Raw genomic sequence first — 5,959 nt, 5'->3', positions numbered from 1 at the left:
CGGCAAGGGCTCTGTAAGTTAAGTTAGTCTCCTAAACGCACAGCACACAAAACACTTTCAACATGAATACACAAATAATACATTGGAACGTCAGAGGACTCCTACACAACCTCGATGACGTTAAAGAAATCCTACACAGGTTTAATCCTAAGGTGCTGTGTGTTCAGGAGACACACCTTAAATCTACACAATCCAACTTTCTCCGGCAATACGCCATTTTCAGGAAAGACCGAGACGACGCTCTTGCGTCGTCAGGTGGTGTAGCAATAGTTGTAGACAAGTCCGTAGCTTGTCAACATGTTCCCCTTCAGACGGCCCTTGAGGCAGTGTCAATTCGGGCAATTCTTTTTAATAAATTGGTCACTGTATGCTCTATATACATACCCCCACACTATACTCTCGGAAAGGCGTTTGGTGAGCTGCGCCACCACGTACCCGAGCACATGAGGCTTGGACCCTCCCGCGTGTAGCCGTGCGCGGCTTAGCCGTGTCCGGGGAAAAGGGGATCCTGGGGGTTGAGCCAATGCCGGGTGTTTGGACCTTTACGGCCCCTCGGCGGAGGCAACACACCCCTTTGGCCTCGGCTTCACGTAGACGGCACCCCCGGACTGACCCACCCGGGGGAAATCGGTAGTTGCCTCTTCCTGTCTCTCTCTACAATCTTCGTCTTTCTCTTTCGACTTTTCATCTTTCCTGTCTTCTACTCTCTTCTATATTACTTCCTATTTTCTTGGCAGCGAGGGTTAACCCTGTGTGAGTAGCCAACCTAGGTTATTTCATATTCGGTTATAGTGGTGACGTACGGCTGGCGTCTGCAGGACCTGTGTTTACAGGCCCTGTAGCGTCCCCTTGTTGGGCTCCATGGTGGGTGGCTGGCGTTGCTGCCGAAAAATCTATATATCCTTATGGCTAGTTCCTTCCCATCACTCCCCGATCGCCGTCTGAAACGAGGGCGCACCGAAGACGTGTTCCAGTTCTTTGGACAACAAAAACAAAACTTCCCACGATTCCATGTAATTCACTCCGAAAAAGCAGGAAAACAAGTACGGACAATCTCTCCTTTTCTAGTCTCTAAATCCCTAACTGAGGCTCTTGGGCCAGGTTATAAGGCATCGAGGATGGCCAGTGGTGATCTCCTCTTGGAACTCCATGATCAGAAACAATATGAAAAGCTGCCTAATCTAGTGTCCTTTGGGGACATCCAAGTAACTGTAACCCCGCACCGCACCATGAACACCACCCGAGGCGTTGTATCAGACGACGATTTGTTGGAGCTGACTGAAGCTGAACTCCTAGAGGGCTTCAGTGAGCAGAATGTAATCGAGGGTAATGGCATCGAGGGTAATGTTCTTGCCGACAATATTGCCACGTCTATATCAACGAAAGGCGGCACCTCTTCCTTAGCTATTCCCGCCACAGATCTCAAACCTTACCTCCGGAAGGAACTGAGGAGATATTGGCAAAGCATGTGGGACAGCGAAACACTCAATAAACTCCACATAATTAAGCCCAACCTAGGAAATTGGCAGCCTATAACAAAAATACGACAAACTGAGGTTATTTTTTGTCGTCTCAGAATCGGCCACACTTTCGGTACACCCCGCAGGGGCGTCTGCGTAAGCAGGCGTTTGGTGTGTTGCGACACCACGGACCCGAGCACACGAGGGTTGGACCCTCCCGCGTGTAGCCGTGCGTGGCTTAGCCGTGTCCGGGGAAAAGAGGATCCTGGGGGTTGAGCCGATGCCGGGTGTTCGGACCTTTACGGCCCCCCGGCGGAAGCAACACACCTCTTCGGCCTCGGCTTCACGTAGACGGCACCCCCGGACTGACCCACCCGGGGGAAATCGGCAGTCGCCTTTTCCTGTCCTTCTCTTCAATCTTCGTCTTTCTCGTTCACCTTTAATCTTTCCTGTCGTCTTTTCTCTTCCATTTACTTCAAAAATTCCTGGTGGCGAGGGTTAACCTTGTGTGTTATAACCACCCTTGGTTATACGTATTTGGTTATAGTAGTGGCGTACAGCTGGCGTGTTGCAGGACCTGTCTTCTCCAGGTCCTGCAGCGTCCCCTCGTTGGGCTCCTTGGTGGGTGGCTGGCGTCGCTGCCGAAAAACTCCATACCTATGGCTGAAGAATTCCCCCTACTCCCTGATCGCCGTCTGAAAAGAGGGCGCACCGAAGATGTGTTCCAGTTTTTTGGACGACAAACACAGAATTTCCCCCGATTTCATGTTATTCACTCTGAAACCTCAGACAAATCGGTACGATCAATGTCACCTTTCCTTGTTTCAAAGTCTTTGACTGATATTTTTGGACCAGGCTACAAAGCATCTAGGATGGCAAGCGGGGATCTCCTCTTGGAACTCCGTGATCTCAAACAATACGAGAAACTGCCCAATCTAGTGTCATTTGGAGATGCCCAATTAACAGTAACCCCACACCGTACTATGAATACCACCCGCGGCGTTGTCTCAGATGATGACCTGTTGCAGCTGAGTGAGGCTGAACTCCTTGAGGGTTTCAGTGATCAGAATGTCATCAATGTTAAACGGATTAAAATGAGGCGAGATGGGAAGGAACTCCTGACCAAGCATCTAATACTTACTTTCAACTCAAGTGTCCTGCCCGAGTCCATCGAGGCCGGGTACATCAAGCTTCGTGTTAGGCCATATGTGCCAAATCCCCTTCGATGTTTCAAATGCCAGAGGTTCGGCCATAGTTCGCAGAACTGCCGAGGCCGCCAAACTTGTGCGAAATGCAGTGCCCACGAACACTCCTCTGAGTCTTGTGAAAGTTCTCTACATTGTGTTAACTGTGATGGGGAGCACGCCGCATACTCGCGGTCGTGCCCATCCTGGAAAAAAGAAAAGGAAATAGTGACAATTAAGGTAAAAGAAAACATAACTTTCAAAGAGGCACGAAGGCGGGTGACCTACCTGTCTAAAACCAGCTTTGCCGATGTGACGCGTCAGGGGGCAGCGTCGCAGCGGCTTCCGGCTGCTGTACGGCCCACGCGTAGTGAGCCGGCGGTGAAGCCATCTGCCCCCTCGGCGACTGCAGCAGGCGCTGCTCCGCCACCCCAGCAGAAGGGGCCATCCACCTCCGGGCTGGTGGCCTCCAAGGTTTTGTCCCTCGAGACGAGGCCTTCATTGCGACAAACCGCTCTCAAGAGCGGGTGTCCAGCGCTCCACAAGAGCCGATGGACACATCTTCCAGCCAGACGGCGCAGCCAGCGCCAAAGGAGCTGCGAGAATCTCTCGACCGCTCCAAAAAAGAAAAAGCCCGCATCACAGGGCCCGACAAGGGCTCTGTAAGTTAAGTTAGTGTTTTCACACGAGACACACAGCACAAACATTGTCTGCAACATGAACACACAGATACTACAGTGGAACGTCAGAGGATTACTTCGTAACCTCGACGACATCACAGAACTCATACATAAATATAATCCGAAGGTGCTGTGTGTCCAAGAAACACACCTAAAGCCTACACAGTCCAACTTTCTGAAGCAATATGCCATTTTCCGTAAAGATCGTGACAACGCTTCTGCCTCGTCCGGAGGTGTAGCCATCGTTGTAAGTAAGTCTGTTGCTTGCCAACAGTTTGCCCTACACACGCCTCTCGAGGCTGTATCTGTGCGAGCAATTTATTCAACAAGCTTATAACCATTTGCTCCATTTACATACCACCCAACCATAACCTCAGTAAAACGGAATTTTACAGCCTCATCGACCAGCTCCCAGAGCCATACATTATCACTGGTGATTTTAATGCTCATCACACTCTTTGGGGAGACTCGCGATGCGACGCGAGAGGTCGATTCATTGAGAACTTCCTTGTTAACTCCGGTGCGTGCCTCTTCAACAAGAAGGAACCAACATATTACAATATCCACCATAGTTCTTATTCATCAATAGACCTGTCAATTGGCTCTGCCTCACTTTTCCCTGATTTAGAATGGCATGTTACTAAAAACCCATACGGAAGTGATCATTTTCCAGTAACCCTAAACTTAGTAACCGAACATGACTCCCTTCCGCATGTCCCACGCTGGAAACTAGCCTCAGCTGACTGGGAATGCTTTAGGGAATCCACGTACTTATCACGAGATTTTATAAATAATTTAGTATAGATCACGCCGTATCATATTTTACTGCTTTTATCATTGACGCCGCTGAGAAGTTCATTCCTCAAACGAGTACTTCATTCAAAAGACGGGTCCCCTGGTGGAATGACGACTGCAGACAGGCACGAAGGCGGCAAAATAAAGCTTGGGGGAAACTACGTGAATGTCCCACGACTGAAAATCTAATCGAGTTTAAACATGTTAAATCCCAGGGAAGAAGGACGCGAAGACAGGCTAAGAGGGCAAGCTGGGAGAGGTTTCTCTCTGGTATAAACTCATACACCCAGAGGCAAAAGTATGGCACGGGCTAAAGAGGTTAAAGGGAAAAGAAATCCATCCTTTGCCGCTAGTGAACGACGAAGCGAACAGCTTGGAAGACCAAGCTGACGCTCTTGGCGAACACTTCGAGTGCATATCTAGTTCAAATAATTATTCCGAGGTGTTCCTAAAGCACAAACAAATCGCAGAACACAAGGCTATCGATCGTAAAAGCAGACAGAACGAACCCTATAACACGCCTTTTAACATCGCCGAGTTGAGAGCCTCCTTGAATACATGTCGGAGCTCTGCACCTGGGACCTGACAGGATCATGTACGATATGATTAAACACATCCACAGCGATACTCAAATAACGCTACTCGCACTCTTTAATGCTATATGGGCTGCCGGGTACCTACTATTGCATGGAAAGAATCCCTTGTCGTCCCGATTTTGAAACAAGGTAAAGACCCCACATTAGTAACGGTTACCGCCCAATAGCCCTCACAAGTTGTATTTGCAAACTTTTTGAAAAAATGATAAACCGTCGCCTTTTACACTTCCTTGAGTCAAAACAAAATTCTTGATCCATATCAATGCGGCTTCAGAGAAGGACGGTCTACAACCGACCATCTCGTGCGCATCGAAGCAAACATTCGTGATGCCTTTATACATAAACAATATTTCTTATCCGTGTTTCTAGATATGGAAAAGGCGTATGATACAACCTGGCGTTATGGAATCTTGCGCGATCTGTCGGCAATTGGCATTTCGCGGCAATATGTTAAACATTATTGAAAGCTACCTACACAACCGCACATTTCGGGTTAAAATAGGCAATGCACTGTCGCGTCCATTCGTACAGGAAAACTGGTGTACCCCAGGGAGGCGTGCTCAGTTGCACGCTCTTTATCGTCAAAATGAACACGCTTCGTGCTTCGTTGCCACCAGCTATTTTTTATTCCATCTACGTGGACGATATACAAATAGGCTTCAAGTCCTGTAACCTTGCAGTGTGCGAGAGACAGGTACAGCAGGGGTTAAACAAAGTGTCTAAGTGGGCAGACGAAAACGGGTTCAAAGTAAACCCCCACAAAAGCTCTTGTGTTCTTTTCACCAGAAAGAAAGGTCTCGTTGCAGATCCCACATCGAAATATATGGACAACAATACCTATGAACAAAGAACACAAGTTTATTAGGCATCATACTTGACTCCAAGCTTACTTCATCCACCACATAAAACACCTCAAGACGAAATGCCTAAAAACAATGAACTTACTGAAAATTTTATCTCACACATCCTGGGGCAGTGACAGGAAGTGTTTAATGAATCTTCACAAGAGCCTCATTAGGTCACGATTGGATTATGGTGCCGTGGTATATCACTCTGCTGCCCCGAGCGCACTAAAATGTTAGATCCTGTCCACCATCTAGGTATCCGCCTGGCCACTGGCGCATTCAGAACGAGCCCGTTTGAAAGCTTATACGTAGAATCCAATGAGTGGTCACTCCACCTCCAGAGAACATACATCAGCTTCACCTATTTTCTCAAAGTGCACTCCAATCGGAACATCCTTG

The sequence above is a fragment of the Dermacentor silvarum genome, chromosome 8 (assembly GCF_013339745.2).
Source record: "Dermacentor silvarum isolate Dsil-2018 chromosome 8, BIME_Dsil_1.4, whole genome shotgun sequence".
NCBI lineage: Eukaryota > Metazoa > Arthropoda > Arachnida > Ixodida > Ixodidae > Dermacentor > Dermacentor silvarum.
This window is presented reverse-complemented; position numbering follows the sequence as displayed.